The sequence below is a fragment of the Pseudophryne corroboree genome, chromosome 10 (assembly GCF_028390025.1).
Source record: "Pseudophryne corroboree isolate aPseCor3 chromosome 10, aPseCor3.hap2, whole genome shotgun sequence".
Taxonomy (NCBI): Eukaryota; Metazoa; Chordata; class Amphibia; order Anura; family Myobatrachidae; genus Pseudophryne; species Pseudophryne corroboree.
Window position 1 is genome coordinate 322,116,970 of NC_086453.1, and position 24,597 is coordinate 322,141,566.

Below are 24,597 nucleotides of genomic sequence, written 5' to 3' on the forward strand. Positions count from 1 at the left end.
GTCCAGAACCATCCCCAGGAACAGTAGACGTGTCATAGGAACCAGCTGTGACTTTGGACTGTTTAGAATCCAACCATGCTGTTGTAGCACTTTCCAAAATAGTGCTACCCCGACTACCAACTGCTCCTTGGACTTCGCCCTTATAACGAGATTGTCCAAGTACGGGATAATTACAACTCCCTTTTTTTTTGAAGGAGTATCAACATTTCGGCCATTACCTTGATAAAACACCCTCGGTGCCATGTACAGTCCAAACGGCAGTGTCTGGACTTGGTAATGGTAATCCTGTACCACAAATCTGAGGTACTCCTGGCGAGGATGGTAAATGGGGACATGCAGGTAAGCATCCTTGATGTCCCAGGATACCATGTAATCCCCCTCGTCCAGGCTTGGAATAACCGCCCTGAGCGATTCCATCTTGAACTTGAATTTTTGTGTTCAAGGATTTTAAATATAAAATGGGTCACACCGAACCATGCGGTTTCGGTACCCCAACCCGTGTGGAATAGTAACCCCGTCCTTGTTGAAGTAGGGGCACCTTGAGTATTACCTGCTGGGAATACCGCTTATTAATTGCCTCTAGCACAGCCTCCCTGCCTGAGGGAGTTGTCAGCAAGGCATATTTTAGGAAACGGCTGGGGGGAGACATCTCGAATTCCAGCTTGTACCCCTGAAATACTACTTGAAAGAAACAGGGATCCACCTGTGAGCGAGCCCACTAATTGCTGAAATTTTTGAGACGGCCCCCCACCGTACCTGGCTACACCTGTGGAGCACCCGCGTCATGGTGTGGCCTCATAGGAGGCGGGGGAAGAATCTTGATTCTGGGAACAGGCTGACTGGTGCAGCTTTTTTCCCTCTACCCTTGTCTCTGTACAGAAAGGAAGCGCCATTTGACCCGCTTGCTTTTCTGAAGCCGAAAGGACTGTACCTTTGTCTGTGAGGAAACCTGAGGTAAAATTATTTCTTCCCAGCAGTTGCTGTGGATACGAGGTCAAAGAGACCATCCCCAAATAATTCCTCACCCTTATAAGGCTCTCTATGCGCTTTTTAAGTCAGCATCACCTGTCCAGTGACAGGTCTCTAATACCCTCCTGACAGAATGGACATTACATTTATTTTGGATGCCAGCCGGCAAAATATCCCTCTGTGCATCCCCCATATATAAGACGACGTCTTTAATATGTTTTTATGTTTGCCAACTAGTATCCCTGTTTGACAGGGTCACCGACCACGCTGCAGCAGCACTATCTGCAGGTCTCAGTCTAGTACCTGAGTGTGTAAATACAGACTTCAGGATAGCCTCCTGTTTTTTATCAACAGGTACCTATTAAAGTGGCCGTATCCTAAGACGGCAGTGCCACCTTTTTTGACAAACGTGTGAGCGCCTTATCCACCCTAGGGGATATCTCCCAGCGTAACTTATCCACCTGGCGGGAAAGGGTACGCCATCAGTAACTTTTTATAAATTACCAGTTTCTTAACGGGGGAACCCACGCTTTCACACACTTCATTTATTCATCTGATGGGGGAACACAACACTGCCTGTTTTTTCTCCCCAAACCTAAAACCCATTTTTAGAGGTGCTTGGGTTAAAGTCAGAAATGTATAACACATTTTTTATTGCCGGGATCACGTCACGGATGTTCCTAGTGGATTGTGTATATGTCTCCACCTTGTCGACACTGGAGTCAGACTCCGTGTCGACATCTGTGTCTGCCATCTGAGAGAGCGGGCGTTTTTGAGCCCCTGATGGCCTTTGAGACGCCTGGGCAGGCGCGGGCTGCGAAGCCGGCTGTCCCACAGCTGTTACGTCATCCACCCTTTTATGTAAGGAGTTGACACTGTCGGTTAATACCTTCCACCTATCCATCCACTCTGGTGTCGGCCCCACAGGGGGCGACATCACATATATCGGCCTCTGTTCTGTCACCATATAAGCCTCCTCATTCAACATGTCGACACAGCCGTACCGACACACCGCAGACACACAGGGAATGCTCTAAATGAGGACAGGACCCACAAAAGCCCTTTGGGGGGACAGAGTAAGAGTATGCCAGCACACACCAGAGCGCTATATATATACAAAGACTAACTGAGTTATGTCCCTAATAGCTTTTATATAATATACTGTATACAGTGCCAATTTTAATGCCCCCCCCTCTCTTTTCCCTCTTACTGTGCAGGGAAGAGCCAGGGAGCTTCCCTCCAGCCGAGCTGTGAGGGAAAAATGGCGCCAGTGTGCTGAGGAGATAGGCTCCGCCCCTTTTTCGCGGCCTATTCTCCCGTTTTTTATGGAATTCTGGCAGGGGTATTTACCTCATATATAGCCCCTGGGGCCATATATTGAGGTATTTTAGCCAGCCAAGGTGTTTTTATTGCTGCCTCAGGGCGCCCCCCCCAGCGCCCTGCACCCTCAGTGACCGGAGTGTGAAGTGTGTGAGAGGAGCAATGGCGCACAGCTGCAGTGCTGTGCGCTACCTTGGTGAAGACAGAGTCTTCATGCCGCCGATTTTCCGGACCATCTTCTTGCTTCTGGCTCTGTAAGGGGGACGGCGGCGCGGCTCCGGGACCGAACATCAAGGCTGGGCCTGCGGTCGATCCCTCTGGAGCTAATGGTGTCCAGTAGCCTAAGAAGCCCAATCCGGCTGCAAGCAGGCGAGTTCGCTTCTTCTCCCCTTAGTCCCTCGCTGCAGTGAGCCTGTTGCCAGCAGGTCTCACTGAAAATAACAAATTCGAAGACTATAACTTTCTAAGAGCTCAGGAGAGCCCCTAGTGTGCATCCAACCTCGGCCGGGCACGAAATCTAACTGAGGCTTGGAGGAGGGTCATAGTGGGAGGAGCCAGTGCACACCAGGTAGTCTAAGATCTTTCTAGAGTGCCCAGCCTCCTTCGGAGCCCGCTATTCCCCATGGTCCTTACGGAGTTCCCAGCATCCACTAGGACGTTAGAGAAAGGAAGCGAGAAGAGGGAGGGAAAGAGGTAAAGACAAGAAAAAAAGTATAAGACAGAAAAGAGTAGAGCAGAGAGTGAGCCGGGGGGGAAAGGAAAAATTAGTGAAAGGGCAGGGAGAATTAACGGAGGCATGGAAGAGCCAATTGAAATTTAGCATACCAGGGTGCCCAGGTGGCGTGAAATTTGTCCACTTTGTTGTTCATCAGGGAGGAGAGATACTCCATCCTTGCTAAAAACCAGATATGACTCACAAGTTTATGATGGGTGGGGGGTTGATTGTTTCCAAGACTTAGCAATTTGGAGCTGAGCTGCACAGGTTATATGGAGAGCCAATTTGTTTTCAGACTTAGATAGCTGGCAGGCTGGGGCACACAGAAGGAGCGTCTCGGCTGAGTGTGGGGGGTAGTCAGGTATGATTGACTTAATGAGGGTTCGGACCAAGGACCAAAAGGAAGCGATCTTAGGGCACCACCACAAAATATGAAAATAAGAGCCTATTTGGCAACAATGGCGCCAACAGAGGTTTGACGTATTGGGATATATTTGGTGTAAGTATTCTGGGACGAGATACCAGCGCATATAGACTTTGTAGGAGTTCTCCTTGATGGAGACGCTGATAGAACATTTAGAGATATTTAATCGTATAGTGTCCCACGTGTCGTCATCGAGGGAATTCCCCAAGTCAGTTTTCCATGCAAGTTCATGTGAAGCACGGGGGGAGAGTCTGGCGACAAAATGGACTGATACAGGATAAAGATAATGCCTCTATCTGTGGAGCGATATATACAAAGGCATTCAATTGGAGTCAGGACAGTGGAAAGAGGCGCTTTCCTAGTAGAGGACATAACAAAATTTCAAATCTGAAGGTACTGGTAGAAAGAAGACTTGGGGAGGGAGTGTTTCGTTCGAAGGTCTGCAAAGGAATATGGGGGCAGATGTATTAACCTGGAGAAGGCATAAGGAAGTGATAAACCAGTGATAAATGCAAGGTGATAAACACACCAGCCAATCAACTCCAATATGTAAATTAACAGTTAGGAGCTGATTGGCTGGTGTGTTTATCACCTTGCATTTATCACTGGTTTATCACTTCCTTATGCCTTCTCCAGGTTAATACATCTGCCCCATTGTGTGCTATTATGTAGTATATGGTAAAAGCAGGTGATACCAGCCTTAGACCAAGTGGAAGCCCTGTGAGAGGATCGACCTGGGGCAAAGGAGGGGTTATTCCAAATGGGAGTTAGAGGGGAGGGGAATGTGTTAAGGGAAAGCTTAGCACATTGTGAGTCCCAAACCGATAGCATTAAGGAGACTGTTGGCACTGACTGAATAGTTTTGTGCTCGAAGGAGCCATGGGAGGCAAGAAATAGAATCAACCTGAGCTAGGTTACTCTCCAATCAACCCATCATTTCATATATCTTGGGGAGTGCCAAGCAACTAACTGGCATAGAGCTGAGGCATAATAATATGTCAAGAGGCCCAGACCACCACATGTAGAGCTCCTCTGGAGAGTTTCCCTACAGAACCTTAGCCTTTTGTCATTCCAAATGAATTTACCATATGGAGTCTGAAAAGATGTCAAAATCCAGAGAGGAACAGGGATAGGAAGAGTCTTGAAAAGATATAGGGGCCTATTTATCACCATCCGCATCTTGGATGGGAAAGTCGTGATAAAATCGCCCAAACTCGCACTGCGATAATTGATAATGTCGTAGGGATGTATCAATTATCGCATGCAGGGACAGAGCTTGCAGTCATGCTCTGTCCCTGCGATTCCTTTTCGCAGCATCATCAGGGTATTTTTCATAAAAAATACCCCGATGTCCTGCTGCACATTCACCGCCCACGCCAACATCGCTGCTACCGCCGATGCCCGGTTGACACCTTCCCTGCCGTGACTACCCCCCATGCTCCGCTGGCCCCCCCAGCAGGATAATATACTCACCTATCCAGGGAGCCATTCTGCACTGCTTCTGCTTGGGCGCCAGGCTCCGGATCCTGTGTGCTGCAGTGACCCCCGGTGCGGTAAAGTGCGCTGCCGCTTTGCAGCATCACTTTACTGCATCGGGGTCACAGCACAGCACATGGGGGAGCCGGTACCCGGCAGGGCTCAGCGGAGCAGTGGACACTGGCTCCCTGGACAGGTGAGTATGTTTTTTTTTGTTTTTACTTTTTTTTTAACACTTTGATCAGCTTGTGTGTCCATCTGACACACATAGTTGATCACACTGCCGGGTCCACAACAGGGGCATAGAAACCTGGGCAAATGCCTGCCTATTCCAGTACTGCCCTGCTATCTTGCCAGCCTAAACTGGTGAGATTATCAATAGGCACTCTGCGGTATTTTTTCACATTTTTATTTTTAGTAAATCTGGTCAGATCGCATTTCCCATTATAAGTATGGGGAATGCAATGTGGCTTACTAAAAAAAAGTGAATTAAAGGGTTTGGGGCAGTTTTTCATGAAAACCGCTCCAAATGCCCTTTAATACATTCAGGTGATACTAAATAATGTGAAAAAGGTGTGAAAACAACCTATTTTAGTAAATATTATGTTAATAAATAGACCTCATAATATCTTGGAGAGAACATTCATCTTAATAGCATTAATTCTACCTATCCAGGAAATGAAATGCCTTTTCCAAGCTAGAATATTTTGAGATATCTCTTTAAATAATGGAGTGTAATTCGCTTCCTATAGAGAGTAATAAGATTTGGTAATATGGACACCTAAGTATTTAATGGAGGCATGACGCCAAGTGAAAGCAAAGTTGGTTTTAAGAACATTCAGTGTGTCATTTGGGATATGTAGGGGGGAGAGCTTCTGATCTATCATTGTCAACCTTATAGCCAGAGAAGTCCCCATAGAGAGCCAGTTCTTTGAAAAGGTTAGGTAGGGAAATTAACAGGTTAGTAAGAGTAAGGAGGATGTCATCAGTGAAAAGGGAAAGTTTGTACTGCAAATTTTTGATAGTAAAACCCATAATATCCGCATTAAGACGAATACGACAGGCTAAAGGTTCAATTATTAAAGCGAATATAAGAAGCATCAGGGGACATCCTTGGCGTGTGCCGTTGGTGATAGGAAAGGAGTCTGAAAGAATTCCACTCGTCAGGACCAAAGTAGAGGGGTTATGATAAAGTGCTGTGATGGCTTGGAGGAATTCCCCTTGAAAACCAAAGCCATGGAGAGTTTGATTGAGAAAAGGCCAAGAGACCCTATCAATGGCCTTCTCCACATCTAAGGACAGCAGCAGAGAGGGGAGTTTGGTGGTGTTGGCATGATGAATCAGGTTAATGGTGCGTCTGGTGTTATCCAGAGCTTGACGGGAAGGGACGAATCCGACTTGGTCGGGATGTATGAGAGACGGGAAAAGTGGGTTCAGGCGTAAGGCCAGTATTTTTGCGAAGAGTTTTAGGTGGGTCTTTAGGAGGGAAGTAGGGTGGTAGTTGGAAACTAGTTGTTGGTCTTTACCCGGTTTGGGAATAACAGTAATTAACACTTTAGTAGATTCATTAAGGAAGAGGTCGCCTTTAAGAACTTTATTCAAAGTAAAAACACAAATCACAGCGCTTGTTAAAAAGATATGTACCTTTATTAATACAATATAAAAAATTCAATAATTATTAGTAACAACAATCTCATCCTGCGTTCCAGTCGATCCTGCAGAGCATTAAACACAAATGCGATTGTAACTCCCAGCCTTATTAGTATGGTTAGTATATAGGCTTTTCAGACTCAGCTGATTAGTCAGTCTCTTGACTTTAAATGGTTAGAAATAATTAGCGGTGCAGTAGTTAGTATCACTGATATTGACTGAAGAGTTTTAGGTGGGCCTTTAGGAGGGAAGTAGGGTGGTAGTTGGAAACTAGTTGTTGGTCTTTACCCGGTTTGGGAATAACAGTAATTAACACTTTAGTAGATTCATTAAGGAAGAGGTCGCCTTTAAGAACTTTATTCAAAGTAAATGTCAGATGAGGGACAAGAGTACACTCAAATGTTTTATAGTTGATAATGTCGATTTTATCTTTAAACATAAAGCTATACCTTTAAACACACTTTTACCATGGAGCCGCTGCGGCCGCTAGACTTAATATGCACTCTATGTACCTTTTACGCTATCTGCGTAAATGAGTCCCGTACCTTGTACGGACTTGCGTACAAACGCCGCGCTGTTGTTGATCAAGATAGAGACTCCATTATGTTTGGATTTGCTTGAGGAGTACAACACAGTGGAGAAATGTTTGGAAGATAGGGGAGGGTGCCCTGGGTCCCTGAAATGTGTTTCCTGAAGCAGGACTATGACTGCTCGTAATGTGCGGATCGTGCAGAACAGGTGAGAGTGTTTCTGGGGCGTGTTAAGGCCCCGAACATTCATAGAGGCAATAGTAAACGCCATGTTTCTGAGGGAGGAAGGAGTAAAGTGGAAAGACAGAAAGAGATGAAGTATAGAGGACGACTCGCTCAAAGCAGAGAGTTAAAGAAAAAGAAAAAGGGGTAGAGTACTCAACCTTGGTTGAGCAAGATACAGGAGATTAGTGAAAAGGAAGAATAAGTTACTCAACATAGAAAAGATGCAGGTACTGTACTCAATAATTAGCACGTAGAGGTCCAAATGAGCGAAGGAAAATATATCCTAGTTGCCACAAGGAAATCAGTGTAAAAGTGTGTGGGGGGAGCACTTACGTGAATAATATCACATGGGGGGATTAATAAATAGAGTAACATCCTAACAGGAGGATAAATGGTGTGCTAAATAAATGGATGCAATATAAACAGAAGTCGAGAGAGGGGATGGGCTCCCGTGGGTGAGTGCGGCAGAGGGAGAGAGAAAAAATAGGGCATAATAAACACTAGAAAAATCAGTGAGTTATTAAAAGTTTAGAAGTACAAACATATCAGGGGATGTATGGCCGATAAGCATAGAGGGTCTGCACCAGGGTCCGCATCACCACAGCCGACCAAAAAATATAATTGGCAGGGAGCCCAAGCAAAAGCCTCTCAAACTGGAAGGGGATTGATATTGTGAGTAAAGAAGCAACGGCAAGTAGAGCTGGCACAAAACTAGGCAACTATGAATGTACAGTAGCAGGGATGACTGGTGAAAACTGGTACATGGCCAATCAGGAAGGAATAAACATAGCAAGTATAAACCATTGTTTAGAGTGACCAGTAAAGGAGTCCATTGGGGGAACATGGAAAAAATAAAAAATAAAATAAATAAAAAGGGGGGGGGGTAAATGAGTAAAAAACTGAACTTCACACATTTTTGTAATAAGGTAGAGATCACGCATAGTAAACAGTCAGTTATGGTTATACGAGAATGCAAGGAGATTGATAATCACAGAAACAGTATCCGTGAAAAAAGCTCATGAGGAGGTCAAAAGAAAAAGGAAAAAAAAGGGGGGCAAAAGAGTGTCCTTCCCAATGAAGAAGTGAGGTGCTAAGCTGAGTGATCAGCATCAGGGGGGGTCCAGATTCTTCTATGTGTGACAACAAGTCTTTGCTTTCATGGAGATCCCTTATGATGACAGTTTTCCCCTGAAGGTCTACGATCAGCTTGAAGGGGAATCCCCACCGATACTGGATGTTTCTATCTCGTAGAGCCATGGTGAGGTCACGGAGTTCCCTCCGTTTAGCAATGGTCAGAGGGGCCAGATCTTGGAAAAACTGTTGTTTAGTCGAATTGAAAAGAACATGAGGCTTTCTTCGAGTAGAAAACAAGATCCTTTCCTTATCTTTGAACCTGAGAAAACGTAGGACCACATCTCATGGAGGGTCACCATCCCTAGGCTTAGGGCGAAGGGCACGGTGGGCCCTTTCCAGTGGAAGCTGTGTATCCCCCAGATCAGGTATCAGAAAGGAGAATAGAGTATAGAGATAGGGTTCCAGATTATCCGTGCTGACTGATTCCGGAATGTTGCGGATGTTGAGATTACATCTGTGATCACGATTTTCAAGATCATAATTTTTAGTACGAAGTTCAGACAATTCTGAGATGATCTGGTCCAGGTCACGACCCATGTCATTTACATTTTTCTGGAAGTTGTCCTGACGGGCTTCCATTTTGGTGGCTCTGGAGGCGAGAGAGGAAATATCCGTCTTAATTGAGGCCACTGCTTTATCCAATTTGGACTCCAGAGATTGTCTGTGATAAGAGAACGGAGAGCTAAAATATCATCCTTAGTGGAAAGAGCAGAGGCGATTTGGGAGAGTTATCCATAGGAACGTGAGGAGGGGAGGGGTGACCCCTATTTTAGGTGTTTTTGGTACCCATAGTAAAGTGTTGAGAGATATCAGCATCCCCTTGTTTAGGAGCCTTGGTCGAAGATTTCTGCATGTGGACCAAACCGGTGTATATATTTTAATATTATTAATGAACCTTCAGGGGAAAAGGAAGTTCAGAGAAGCAAGGAATTGGGAGGACAATGAATAAAAACACCCAGGGGAGACCGCTCTATCCGACTTCAGGTGAGCATTAGGGTGGCCACAGAACTAATCATTAATCATGGTGAAGAGGGTATCAATGGCACAAAGATACACACAAAAAAGGGGGTGCACAGTCTATACATGAGCTTGTTGTACTCCCAGTGTTCAGAGGAGCCCAGATAGCAGAGTCACAGAGAGTAATAGTCTATCTGCTAGGTAGGGGGATAAAAAAGGCCTTAGTGAAAGTAACCAGTGTGGAGAGGAATCCTGAGCGGTGCAGCTCTGATCTGTTAGAATATTGGAAAGCTTAAGGTGGTGTAAAGCCAGGGTGCTAGCAGGTATACAAGGAGGGCTCTCCACCTCAGCAGGGTGATATGGCAAGCTCCAGGGGCAGGGGTGGCCTGACCCCTCAGTGCCCCCAACAGCCAGGGGTATGGACACCAGAGAGCAGGGGCCGGTACCCAACTAGCTGCACTGTTTTGTACGTTTTTTGGTGCCCAACCAACCTGGACGTGCAGGGAGCAATTAGGAGAATCAGGTCTGCCTCTCAAGAAGCACCACGCCAGATGAACCAGGGTGACAGTCAGGGGCGAGGAATAAGCCCACTGAAAGCTAGTAGGGGCACTGCAATAGGTCAGTAAAGGCTGGAAATGGAGGCGCTTTTCCACCATGTGGCTTGCTGCTTCCCCCGTCAGGCAACTCCCCCCTCTTTTTATAATACAGGTTGAGTATCCCATATCCAAATATTCCGAAATACGGAATATTCCGAAATACGGACTTTTTGGCGTGAGAGTGAGATAGTGAAACCTTTGTTTTTTGATGGCTCAATGTACACAAACTTTGTTTAATACACACAGTTATTAAAAATATTGTATTAAATGACCTTCAGGCTGTGTGTATAAGGTGTATATGAAACATAAATGAATTGTGTGACTATAGATACACTTTGTTCAATGCACAAAGTTACAAAAAATATTGGCTAAAATTACCTTCCAGCTGTGTGTATAAGGTGTATATGTAACATAAATGCATTCTGTGCTTGGACTTAGGTCCCATCACTATGATATCTCATTATGGTATGCAATTATTCCAAAATACGGAAAAATCCGATATCCAAAATACCTCTGGTCCCAAGCATTTTGGATAAGGGATACTCAACCTGTATTGTCTCTTTTTATGGTGCTATTATGCAGGAATTGTCAGTGTCCCCAGTGCTGGGATGTCTAGTGGGGCAATAAAGCTCAGAGGGGAGCAAAGGGCTCAAGTGTGTATACCTCTCACCGACTGGAATGAGTTGGCAGATTCTCCCTCACAGCCATGCAGGATGGCGTCTCCACACACTCCCTAGGTCTGCAATCATCTAGTGTTCAGAGTGCCCGGGAGTGTGGCGTGAAGCGGAGGAGGTAGTGGGCTAGCCCAAGCGCCCAGACAGCGAGAACCGCCACCACAGGATTCCAGGTGAGAAGACAGCTTCCAGAGCCGAATTCAAGCCGACGGAGGATTTGGCCGCAGCAGGAGCTCCAAGCTCTAGTCCGCGGCTTCAGATGCCAAGCGAGGCCGGGGCCAGCTCCAGGCATGTTTGAATAGAGCGGCCGCGCAGGGTCCCACCCTTAATGGGCGCCGCGCGCTGGCGCCGCCATATTCGAACCTGGAGCCGGCCCTGTGCAGCATTGTCCTTGAACTGTTGTGTGCGCTATGCGCGCTGAGCGGCGCCGGTGTCTAACGTCAGACGCCGGCGCTGCACAGCGCACACAAGCGCTTTGGAGGTCGCCTGGCCGCCCGCCCGCCCGCACCTGGACCTGCACCCGCCCTCACCCGGACAGCAGTACTCCTCCCCCTCCAACGCCGCAGGTATTTTTTTTTGGGGGGGGGGGTCATTTATGGATGGCACACTGTGGGGGCATTTATCTGGCACTGTGGGGTCATATGTGCACTGTGGGGTATTTATCTGGCACTGTGGGTGCATTTATCTGGCACTGTGTGGGCATATCTGCACTGTGGGGGCATTTTTGGCACTGTGTGGGCATTTCTGGCACTGTGGGGGCATTTCTGGCACTGTGGGAGCATTTCTGTATCTGGCACTGTGGGGGCATATCTGGCACTGTGGGGGCATATCTGGCACTGTGGGGGCATTTCTGGCACTGTAGGGGCATTTATGTATCTGGAAATGTGGGGGCATATATGGAACTGTGGGGGCATATCTGGAACTGTGGGGGCATATCTGGAACTGTGGGGGCATTTATGTATCTGGCACTGCTGGGGGGCATGTCATGTTTTGCTGGCACTGCTGGGGGGCATGTCATGTGTAGCTGGCACGGCTGGGGAGCATATCATGTAGTGTTCCCGCTAGGCGTCTGTGGCTAGGCAAAGTGTCTAACATGCTCTGCCTGGCGCAAAGTGTCTAACGTGCTCTGCCTGGCGCAAAGTGTCTAACATGCTCTGCCTGGCGCAAAGTGTCTAACGTGTTCTGCCTGGCGCAAAGTGTCTAACGTGCTCTGCCTGGCGCAAAGAGTCTAACGTGCTCTGCCTGGTGCAAAGTGTCTAGGAGGTTCTACCTGGTGCAGTGTGTATTAACTGCACTACTGTGTGGTGTAATGCAAATTGCCACTATTATGTGGCCACGCACCTTCCCCACGAAGCAACGCCCCTAAATTTTTTCGGCGCGCACTGTCCACGCTTTACCATGTAGGTAGATGAACACCAAGCATTACAGTATGTACATCATTTTGCCCTCCTAACTTAAAAATGTTCCCTCCCTGTGATCAGCACCCTGCCCTAAAAAGTGAATACTATCATGTGGAGCTGGCACTGCTGGGGGGGATATTGTGTGTAACTGGCACTGCTGGGGGGCATGTCATGTATAGCTGGCACTGCTGGGGGGCATATCATGTCTATCTGGCATTGCACATTATGTGTATCTGGCACTATAGTGGAGACATTATGTGTATCTGACACTATACTGGAGACATTGTGTGTAAGGAACACTACTGTGGCTGTTATGTGTAAGGCTGCTAATTGTGTGCGTAGAGGGGGTGTGAAAATATATTTATTTATAGACTAATAATATGAAGTTATGAGGCCACGCCCACTTTTCCAGAGGCCACACCCGCTTTTCCTGGAGCACACGTGCCTTCGGTGCGCGCATAGGGTTTGAGGGGGGGGGGGGGGGGGGGGGGGGCGCTTTTACATGTTCTCGCTCAGGGTACCAGTAGGCCTGGAGCCGGCCCTGGCCGGGGCGGACAGCGTCCACACTCCGGAGGTTAGCAGGAGGGTCAGGTACAATGCAGAGGTGCCAAAGGCCACAGCAGAACAGAAGAAGCCTGGGCAGCAGGTATATTTAGCCCCCGAATTAGTGAAATATTGAGGAGCTAAGTACGAACACATCCTCCTCAGTCTATACCTAGGCCACGCCCCATGTCTTTTGCATTTTTGAGTGATCCAATGTAATGTGAATTGTTGTCAATTGTCATCTCTTTATCTTCTTTCTATGCCCTATTCTTCTTGCAATTAATATTTTTGGCAATTAACAAATCATCATCCTCAATCCAGAGTTCATTGCGGCTCAATAAAAAGACATCCTGTTGTAATTGCAGACTCACTCCTGTTTCATATCAATCTATCCAACACACGTTACGTGCACTATTCCACTTCTCCCTCATGTATAACTGTTCTGGTATGCGGTACATGACAGGGGTTCTATGCGCCCCTGTCCATATCAGCGCTTACCGTTCCCACACCTGCAGTTATCGATTTCGACAGCTGCAGGTGGCAATGTCCTAACTGAACAACAGGGACAGAGCTGTCCCTGGCTGTGGCGGATGCCGGCTCTGGACTGCGCAGGGGATTTCGCGTGAGTCGCGAGATCCCGTGCATTCGCAGTGGAGCTGTCCAGGCAGGGAGACACATTTCAAGGGGAAAGGTCGGTCATATAGCCACCCAACACCTGTGATACCTCTCTCAACAACTTAGACATACCCGCCAACCCTGGGGTGCTACAAATACCTCTATTTTTTTAATCCCAAGTCAGGTGCAGCATTTGCTATAAATCCAGTGTCCTGTTCTCCCGCATTTTAAAAATCTGTTTTCAATTATTGTTGTCCGGAAATGACTCCAGAACATATCATAGAGATTTCTGCCAAGAACAAACTTATCTGACTTACAAAGTAACTATTTCCTGCTGACACTGCTTATTTCTTACATGCAAACTAATGCAAACAGATAGAACATATATACCATGCAGATTAATAATACTATTTAATTTAATAACAAATATGGAAAAACAATTCTTGAAAAGGACTTGCCACATTTGTATGGCGGAAGCAGCAGATATTACACCATATTATTTCATTAGGTATTAGGGACCCCCTGTAAGCACTAATTCAAGGTTGATTGCAAAAAAAGCAAATTATACTTACCGATAATTTCATTTCTCCGAGATACTTCATGGCAGCCCTTACTCTTGGGAATTGTATCCTATTCCTAAACTTAGACAGGGAATCCTCTCAACACTTTAGGACCACCCACCTTGGGTATATATATAGCCCTGCTTCTCCCCTTCCTCCATTAGTCTTTTGAGTGTCTCCTGTGACCAGGCTATATTTATACTTTACTAAGGGAGGGTATATTGTAGGCTGCCATGAGGTATCTAGGAGTAATGAAATTATCGGTAAGTATAATTTGCTTTTTTCTCCTACACTACTTCATGGCAGCCCTTACTCTTGGGATATACCAACACTCAATATAGGGAGGGCAATAAAAAATACCACAGACATCTTGTCAATGCTGAAAATTATAATTTGTTTAATTCAATGCTGCATCAAAGACACGTTTTCCAAAGTGTGCATCAATAACATCCACCGCATAATGACTGGAGAATGTATGCATAGAAGACCATGTGGCTGCTGCACATATATCCTTCGCCGAAAGCCTTGCCTTCTTAGCCCAGGAAGCTGCCATGCAGGGCCGGCGCTACCACTAGGCAGCTTTAGGCAGCTGCCTATGGGCGGCGACCACTGGAGGGCGGCACCGCACAGTCAGTGAATGAGAGAATGCTGTCTATATCATCCTGCCGTCCCCCCACCTCCAGCACCAGCACTCTGCTGCCGCATCTCGTTACCCGCTACGCCGCGCCGCCCCCCCCCCCGCGCAATTGGGCTCTCGCTTCAGAGTGTTACCTGCTGCCTCCCCCCCTCCTTGCATCTTGTTACTAGCTCACCCCCCACCCACCCCCTTCACATTATCTGCCACAGGGACATCGGGAGAGATCACCGGCCCCAGTCTCCTCTCTTGTATGGCCGGCTCGCCATGCTGCTGGCCGGCCCGAACACTCACATTCACAAGTCGATTCAGCTGCTGCTTGTCAGAAGTGAGCAGGCTGCAGGGAGAGTGAGGGTGGGAGTTTGTTTTGTAGTGTCCCCTGCACAGCTGTGATGTCCCTGCCGCACTGTGGATCTCTTTCTCGGCCACAGTATTCACAGCTGCATGCAGGGGGCGTGGGGTCATGGAAATCCACGCTAATACACCAACAGCCATAAAAATTCCTCCTAAGGCACGGACTTCTGCTAATGTGAAACGGAAAGTATCTCTCTCCCTGCACTCTCGTTTCTCCCTCTACATGCTACTGCACGGGATCTCTACTGTGCTCAGGGCTTGGTGAGTCAAGTCTCTGTTGTATAAAACAATTGCTCATGCATCCTGGCAATGTATATTTTCAATGTATTATTTTACTACAGTGATATACATTGTGTGTGTGTATATATATATATATATATATATACACACACACACACACACACACACACACACACACACACACGGTATTAGACCCGGCACACACCCTATTTACTTTAAGCTTCGGTGCCCTCTGGGGGGAATTGACATGAAACCAGTAGAAACATGCAGCGGCACTCAGAGACTCCTCCCAACATGTTAAAATGTAAACGGTGATTTATTGCATCCTGAAAGTGACCAACGTTTCGGGGCCGTGGCGCCCCTTTGGTGATCACCTTGACAAAGGGGCGCCACGGCCCCGAAACGTTGGTCACTTTCAGGATGCAATAAATCACTGTTTACATTTTAACGTGTTGGGAGGAGTCTCTGAGTGCCGCTGCATGTTTCTACTGGTTTTATATATATATATATATATATATATATATATATATATATATATATAATCTCGAATTATGCAGAGATATGATTTTTTTTTTCTTCCCCCGAATCGATCACTGTCGCTGGCAGTGATCAGGCGGCCTGTGGCACCCGTCCCTCTTCTATCCAGTGGCTGTGGCTTGCACTGTCTCCCTCCGAGTGTGGTATAAAGTGAATTTCGGCTCATTCAGTGTGCTACAATGTGAGTTTCGGCTCATTCAGTGTGCTACAATGTGAGTTTCGGCTCATTTTGAGTGCTATAATGTGAATTTCGGCTCATTCAGTGTGCTATAATGTGAATTTCGGCTCATACAGTGTGCTACAATGTGAGTTTCGGCTCATTCAGTGGCTATAATGTGAATTTCGGCTCATTCAGTGTGCTATAATGTGAATTTCGGCTCATACGGTGTGCTATAATGTGAATGTCGGCTCATTCAGTGTGCTATAATGTGAATTTCGGCTCATTCAGTGTGCTATAATGTGAATTTCGGCTCATACAGTGTGCTATAATGTGAATTTCGGCTGATTCAGTGTGCTATAATGTGAATTTCGGCTCATACAGTGTGCTATAATGTGAATTTCGGATCATTCAGTGTGCTACAAGGTGAATTTCGGCTAATTCAGTGTGCTATAATGTGAATTTTCGGATCATTCAGTGTGCTACAAGGTGAATTTCGGCTCAGTCAGTGTGCTACAATGTGAGTTTCGGCTCATTTAGTGTGCTACAATGTGAATTTGGGCTCATTCAGTGTGCTACAATGTGAGTTTCGGCTCATTCAGTGTGCTACAAGGTGAATTTCGGCTCATTCAGTGTGCTACAAGGTGAATTTCGGCTCATTCAGTGTGCTACAAGGTGAATTTCGGCTCATTCAGTGTGCTACAAGGTGAATTTCGGCTCATTCAGTGTGTTACAAGGTGAATTTCGGCTCATTCAGTGTGCTACAATGTGAATTTCGGCTCACTCAGTGTGCTATAATGTGAATTTCGGCTCACTCAGTGTGCTATAATGTGAATTTCGGCTCATTCAGTGTGCTATAATGTGAATTTCGGCTCATTCAGTGTGCTATAATGTGAATTTCGGCTCGTACCGTGTGCTATAATGTGAAAGGGGCCCCAGTACTAGATAGTATAAGGGGTTCTACTACACGGGACACGCCCCCTTTTGGGTGACCATGCCCCCTTTTCCTTGACTTTTGCATACCCCCACTTCAAAATTTCCACTTCGACCACTGTGTATATATATATATATATATATATGAGACTACATACACACACATATATGTGGGGGGGGGGGGCAGCTGACAATTTGCCTAGGGTGCTGAGAAACCTTGCACCGGCCCTGCTGCCATGGCCCTGGTAGAGTGTGCCTTTAGCTGCTCCGGAACCTCCTGACCATTCTGTTTGTAAATAAACGCCAGGAGTTCTGTGATCCATCTGGAGATGGTCTGTTTCGTAGGTTTCTCACCCTTCCTTGCACCTGAATATAACACAAACAGGTGTTTCGTCTTACGGAACTCCTTCACTCTGTCCAGATATACTGAAATTGCTCTGATTAAATCCAAACTATGCATTCTCTTCTCCTCCTCATTCTGCGGATGTGGGTAGAATGATGGTAACACGATGTCCTGATTCAAATGGAAATCTGACACCACCTTGGGCAAAAAATCTGGATTAGTCCTTAACACAAGTCTACCCGGGAGGAAATTAAGGTAGGGCTCCTCCGACCACAGGGCCTGTAGCTCTCCAACTCTTCTGGCTGATGTAATGGCTACCAGGAACACTACTTTCCAAGTTAGAAATTTAACCGAGACGTCCTGCAATGGCTCAAACGGAGACAACATTAATGAATTTAAAACTAAATTCAGATCCCACGGAGTGACAACCGACCTGAAGCGAGGTCTTATCCTCTTAATTGCCTGACAGAACTTCCTCACTAAGCTCTCATCAGATAATCTTCTCTCCAATAGGACACTCAGTGCTGCTATCTGGACCTTGATGGTAGATACCGCCAGCCCCTTCTCAAACCCATCAAACAAGAATTGAAGGACCTGCGATGTCTCTGCTTTCTGTGGGTTAAATCTTGAGCCGGACCAGGAAATGAAGGTTTTCCAGACTCTATAGTAGATCTTAGAGGATACCTTCTTTCTCGACTGAATCAGCAAATTAACAACTTGCTCAGACAACCCTTTATCTCTCAATAATTGCCGTTCAATTTCCATGCCGTCAAATGAAGTTGTCGCAAATTTGGGTGCAGCAATGGACCCTGATGTAACAGGTCCGTTATCAGCGGCAACGTCAAAGGTTCCCCTGCTGCCATCCTCAGTACTGAAGGAAACCACGCTCTCTTCGGCCAATATGGAAGAACTATTATGACCTGCGCCCTCTCTTCTCTGATCTTCCTTAGAATACGTGCAATCATTGGAAACGGAGGAAAAACATATGCTAGTCTGAACCCCCATGGGAGAGAGAAGACATCCACCCCGCTTGATCCTGGGAGATGATATCGGGAGAAAAACAGAGGAACCTTCGTATTGATGTGTGTGGCCATCAGATCCACCTGTGGCTGGCCGAACCTCTGTACAATCTGATTGAACACTACGTCGTTCAATTCCCACTCTCCTGGTAACACTTCTTGTCTGCTGAGGAAATCTGCCACATAATTGTCTACTCCGGGAACATGTAGCGCTGATAGAGATTCGAGATCACCTTCCGCCCAATGCAGTATGTTTGATACCTCTTCCATTAATACATGACTTTTGGTGCCTCCTTGCCGATTGAGATAGGCTACCACTGCTACATTGTCTGAAAATATCCTGAGATGTTTCCCCTGTAACTGCTTCTGGAAATATTTCATCGCCTTCCACACAGCTCTCATTTCCCTGTGGTTTGAGGATAATCTTCTCTCCTGGTGGTTCCACCTTCCTTGGCAGTTCTGTTGCAACAGGTGCGCCCCCCAACCAACTGCACTTGCATCTGTTGTTAGAATGAGGAAGTGACGATCCGACAAAGTCGTCTTCCTGTCGACCAGTTCTGTTTCCATCCACCAGTCTAGGGAACGTTTTGCCCCTTGGCCTAACCTTATGCGATGATTCAGGGAATAACGTCTCCGACAATAGCCTAGGATCTCTAGCTGAATGTCCCTCATCCGCCATCTCGCCCACGGGACCACGTCTATGGAGGAGGCCATCATACCTAAAAGACTCATCCCCTGATGCAGAGTCACACTGTTGCATTCCCTTAGCAAAGAAGCCAGACTCCGAATCTTTGAGCATCTTTCTTCTGAAAGACCTATTGTGTAATTGGCAGTATCCACCTGTACTCCGAGAAACTGAATTTCTTGCCTTGGTTCTAGTTGACTTTTCTCCCAATTTATTAACCAGCCATGTCCTTGTAGGATCTGCAGCGTCACTTCTAACGCCATCTTTACTTCCTGTTTTGACTCTCCGCACACCAGTAGATCGTCTAGATATGCCCAAATTGCAATTCTTTGTCCTCTTATTACGGTTACCAGTGCCGGCAGCACCTTGGTAAATATCCTTGGAGACGACTTCAGACCGAAAGGGAGGCATGTGAGCTGAAAATGCTTGCCCATGACAAAAAACCTCAGGTATCTTCTGTGCCGTGTGTGTACCGGCACATGAAAGTAAGCATCCTTTAGGTCTATGGACGCTAGGAAATCCTCTTTCCTTACCCCTGACAGAATAGATTTCATCGTCTCCATACGAAATTTTATCATCTTTACATAATTGTTGAGCTGTCTGAGATCTAGTATCGTTCTGAAATCTCCCGACGCCTTTCTTATCAGAAAAATTCTGGAATAAAATCCCCTCTTTCTTTCTGAAGGCGGAACAGGCTCTACCGCATTCACCTGGATCAACTTTTCCAAACTGTCTTCCAGAGCCTTTAGCTCCAGACTCACAGCTGGGCTTCTTGAACTCACAAATTTGTCCCTCTTTGGAACTTTGGAGAACTCTATCCGGTATCCCTGAGATATCACATCCAGTACCCAAGTATCCTGAATTGAATACTGCCAGAGACTGGCAAACTTCTGGAGCCTGGCTCCCACCGGAAAGGATACCGGAACTCCGCGACAGTCATTGTCTTCGTCCACCTCTCCTATAAGCCTGGCGAAAGGACTGCCTATTCGTCCCTGAGGAATACCTTCCCATATAAGCTCGCCCTGGCCTATAACTTCTTGCTTCCTTAAATTGTTGCTTAGAAGAAGGAAACGGAAATTTATTCCTCTTGTCCTGAGGCAACCTCGCTGACTTACCCCCTGACATCTTTTGTATAATATCCTCAAGCTTATTTCCAAATAATAGGGAACCCTCATACGGTAATGATGACACCAACCGGTTCTTTGAATGCATATCCGCCGACCATGATCTAAGCCACAAAGCTCTTCTAGCCATAACACCTGCCGCCATGGATTTCGCTGCGAAATCTAAAACATCCAAAGAAGCTTCGCACAGATACTCTATGCCCTTGAGCATAATACCCAGGCTTCTCTGCAAATATTGCCTTGAGATTTTCTCTTCAACATCTGTGGACAACACTGATCCCCAAACTCTCAAAGCTCTGGAAACAGACGCAACAGCCACACCAGACCTTAAAGATACCGCCGAGGACATATGTCATTTCTTCAGCGCACTCTCCATACGCTTATCCATGCCATCCTTAAGGACAGCTCCGTCCTCTAACAGAATCGTAGTTTTAGACACCATTTCTGCCACCGCCTCATCAATCTTAGGCACTGTGCACCAGCACAGAAATTGCTCATCTTCTACCGGAAACATCCGATCCACACGTTTAATACTTCCAAGTCTCCTATCGATGTTCTGCCACTCCTTAGACACTACATCCTTTAATGCTCTGTGAACCGGAAAATATCTGCTCCATTTGGATTTATCTCCAAACAAAACATCCTTATCTTCATCTCCTTTATCCTTTTGCCTATAGTTCATGGTCTTAAATATATTCTTTAAGAGACTGTCAACGAGATCCAAATTAAACTCTCTAACTTCCTCCTTCTCTTCTGACCCAGAACTAGAGAAAGCCTGATAATCAGCATACAAGGAGGCTGACTCGTCCTGAGAGTCAATACTAGCCAGGGATCTAGATCTCTTATTTCCATGCAAATCAGCCAGCTGTTCTCTCGTAACAAAAGACCTCTTCATCCAGTCCTTCAATTCCTGAATCTGACTGGATTGACTGGCCTGCTGAATGTCACTCTGTATACAGTCCTCACAGAACTTCACGTTCTCAGTAGAAGAAAAGATCTTATCACATGCTGCACACTGTATATCCATATGCCTCTTCTTGCATAGCCTCTTCTTAGGAGGAGACACACTAAAAAATGAACAGCAGTAGCACTACATTAAAATCCTAACTATGCAGAAAAATCAAAACCTGAGAAAAGAACATGTCCTCTATGAGGACTTACCTCTTCCGGGCACTCATCGGCTTATGGGGAGAAGGCTCTCTATCCATCCTGCTGGTAAGCATACACCTGCCCAGCTCATAGGAGACTCTCACTCCTAGTGTGCAGCGCCATTATTTAAACTCCAAAAAATAATAGAGAGCGGCGCTGAGCAGACCGTCCCAGCCTACAGGACGGCCGCTCCAGCACTTCCGCCCGCCAACCGCCGCACGCTGTCTCTCACAGCGCTTCCACCCACCAGCCGCACTTCCCCTTCGCCCCGCTGCCCTTCCGGCCACCCGCACTTCCGGTCCTGCCGGAGATACAGGCGCTGCGGCTAGCGGAGCAAAGCACCCGGGGAGACGGCTTCAGACAGCGGCGTGAGTGAGAGGGACCAACAGCAGATACCAGCGGGCGGACACCTTAAGCTGAACAGCGGGGACTTAGAACCGCCCCAAGCACACTCTGCCTTCTCCAGGGAGCCACCCTCTTCCAGTACGGCTACACAGAGGCGTATTACTGGGAATAGAGGTAAATGTTCTAAAAAAAAAACCACATAATCCCCTGTCAAGCTAGGAGACAGGAAAAAAAGACTAATGGAGGAAGGGGAGGAGCAGGGCTATATACCCAAGGTGGGTGGTCCAAAAGTGTTGAGAGGATTCCCTGTCTAAGTTTAGGAATAGGATACAATTCCCAAGAGTAAGGGCTGCCATGAAGTAGTGTAGGAGAAATAACATTTTTCCCTAATGGGCAAAACCATGAACACTGCAGGTGCGGCAGATGTAACATGTGCAGAGAGATGCCAATAGCTGTGGGGTCGCAACCGTTTTGGGAGTGCGTTACTGCTTGCAACTGTGATCCCCTATGCGCTTACAATAGCTGCGGCGTCTTGCTTCCTGCAGCCATGGCGTGCGTCTATGGGACTACACAGATGTTTGCCTGACATGCGTCTGATTGTTGTACACAAACACAGATTGCGAGCGCCTCCATACAGCCCCCGGCGGCTACGACATTAGCATATCTCTGCAGAGCCCCTGCGCACATCACTGGATCAGGTCCCCCTGTCAGAGCATTGCACTGGTCGGACTAAGGCCCCTACACATGGGGGAGATGTGTGCTGAGCGATCTAGGACAGAATGTTCAGCACACATCTCTCCCCCCGCTCAGCACTCAGCGCAATGTGTGCTGTGCGAGAGGGGGGGGGGGCACGCTCATTTCACCCAGTGGTGAAATGTGCGATCTAACCAGATTGTGCCTGCCAAATCTAGAGACAGCGAAAGCGACACGCGGGGCCGCGCATCGCTATGGGCATACACACGGAGAGATCCGTGCTTACTTTCTAAGCAATCTAGTCATTTAATTAATAGAATTTAAGCACGGATCTCTCCGTGTTTACCCCCTTAAGATGCACAAGTTCAGATACCAAGTTTCCCTGAAAGTTATTTTCACATTCTGGCAGCTATCTCTCCCCCTGCATGAGATCTTACCGTATTGCAGTATATAGATGGTACCTGGTTCCCTCTGAGTGTCACAGAACAGAATACACTATCACATCCTCTGTCAGGCTGATCACTGAATGTTTGTGGCTGTTTACAGAGATAGAAGAATGTCATGACGCCTGCTACAGGGAGGAGCCCCATTCTCATGAATTTCTCTGGGCCTGCATCCAGAAACCACATTGCTGCAAGCTGTCCCATGTGAAATGCTGTGTAATCTATATGGTACAGAGGCACGCTTGGACGAGATGTAGTTAAAATGCTGTCTGCAGGGATCCCGGCGTTCAGGATACCAACGCTGAATTGCCGACAATGCCGACAGCCAGAATCCCATCTCAACAGGGCTATTCCCACTCGTGAGTGTCCCGACCCTGCAGCGTGGCGAGCACAGCGACCCCGCAAGGGGAATCTTAGCGCTCGCCCCACTGCCGGCATTCTGGCAGCCGTTATGCCACTATGCATCCCGTCCGCCGGGATTACATATCACACCCGTTTGGACATTGGTACAGATGTAGCGCAGAATGTGAAGGCTGCCCCATTTGTGTGTGAGCACAAGATGCATTTCCACACATCTGTGCCTTGAGTTGCAGCATGCATCCTACCATATGTGCACCCTTAAATCTAGTCTATAGTTGTGTCTGTTGCAAAAGCAGGACAGTCATCAGGACCAACTCCAAAACCTGCTCCTGGGTTATGTAGATGTAGAATTGAGTTTTGTAGATTACGTATATGGAGATCTGCATAACTCGGCCACTGATCCTCCTCTACAAGAGCAAAAGGCTGCGAGTGGCGGGTACATGTAACTCTAAATCCTCATGTAAGTTGTCTGAGTTTCCGGTGCTTACCAATAAAATATACATATATATTTGAGAATGTATAGAGATGAGCGAATTTGGTTCTCGGAGAACCGAACCCACCGGACATTGAGATCCGAGCCAGGATCCGAGCCCAGCTCGGGATTTGCCACCAACACCGGATCTGAAAGTGAGGCAAAACATCATCATCCCGCTGTCGGATTCTAAATAAATCCCTGTGCATCTGCGCCATCTTCACTCCGGCATTAGAGAGTGTACTGCACAGACGTGTCCGTGCTGGCTGTGCTCTGTGTCCTCCATAGGCCTGCTGTGTTTTAGGGTGATTTAGGGGCTCAGTGCTGATTTGTCAGGGTGCTCGCTGCCCCCCCCCCAAAAAAAAAAAAATCTATATTTTAAATTAATATTTTGTGCTGTACATCATCCCAGGCCAGTACACCTCCAGGAACTGCTGTTGTGTGCATCCATCTAGTCCCTAGGGGTGTTTTGCTCTCCATCCAGCCACAGGCTTTGGCCCAGTGTTAACAAAAAATTGAAAGTAAACTAATAAAACAAAATACTGTAGGTGAAAGTCATCCGCAGTGCATGATTCTCTGTGACTTATACATGTATTGTTGTGTGACACTGTCAGTGAAAGTTTACCGCAGTGCATGATTCTCTGTGACTTATACATGTATTGTTGTGTGACGCTGTCAGTGAAAGTTTACCGCAGTGCATGATTCTCTGTGACTTATACATGTATTGTTGTGTGACGCTGTCAGTGAAAGTTTACCGCAGTGCATGATTCTCTGTGACTTATACATGTATTGTTGTGTGACGCTGTCAGTGAAAGTTTACCGCAGTGCATGATTCTCTGTGACTTATACATGTATTGTTGTGTGACGCTGTCAGTGAAAGTTTACCGCAGTGCATGATTCTCTGTGACTTATACATGTATTGTTGTGTGACGCTGTCAGTGAAAGTTTACCGCAGTGCATGATTCTCTGTGACTTATACATGTATTGTTGTGTGACGCTGTCAGTGAAAGTTTACCGCAGTGCATGATTCTCTGTGACTTATACATGTATTGTTGTGCGATACTGTTGGTGAAGCTAAACCGCAGTGTGTAATAATAATAATAATAATAATAATAATATATATTTCTGACTAATTAGTGTGACACTGTCGGTGAAGCTAAACCGCAGTGTGTAACACTATATATCTCTGACTCATTTGTGCGACACTGTAACCGCAGTATGTTATATAACAAAATAATATATATATTTTAATTTAAATTAATATTTTGTGCTGTGCCAGCCCAGTATACATCCAGGGACTGCAGCTGCTCAGTCCATCTAG

The 24,597-nt window shown here is 46.7% G+C and overlaps 1 protein-coding gene across 3 annotated transcripts in view; it reads right to left on the reverse strand.

The window, feature by feature from the left end:
- Window positions 1–22,549, reverse strand: part of LOC134966629 (membrane-spanning 4-domains subfamily A member 4A-like) — an 81,762-nt gene extending 59,213 nt beyond the window's left edge. For 2 of the 3 annotated variants that reach the window (XM_063943525.1, XM_063943523.1), the window contains exon 1: window positions 22,439–22,549. The gene's annotated coding sequence lies outside the window, so the exon portion shown is untranslated. Of the gene's footprint in view, window positions 1–14,716; window positions 14,803–22,438 lie in introns of those variants that run through there. The other variant, XM_063943524.1, reaches the window with a different exon arrangement.
- Between the last annotated feature and the right edge of the window lie 2,048 nt (window positions 22,550–24,597).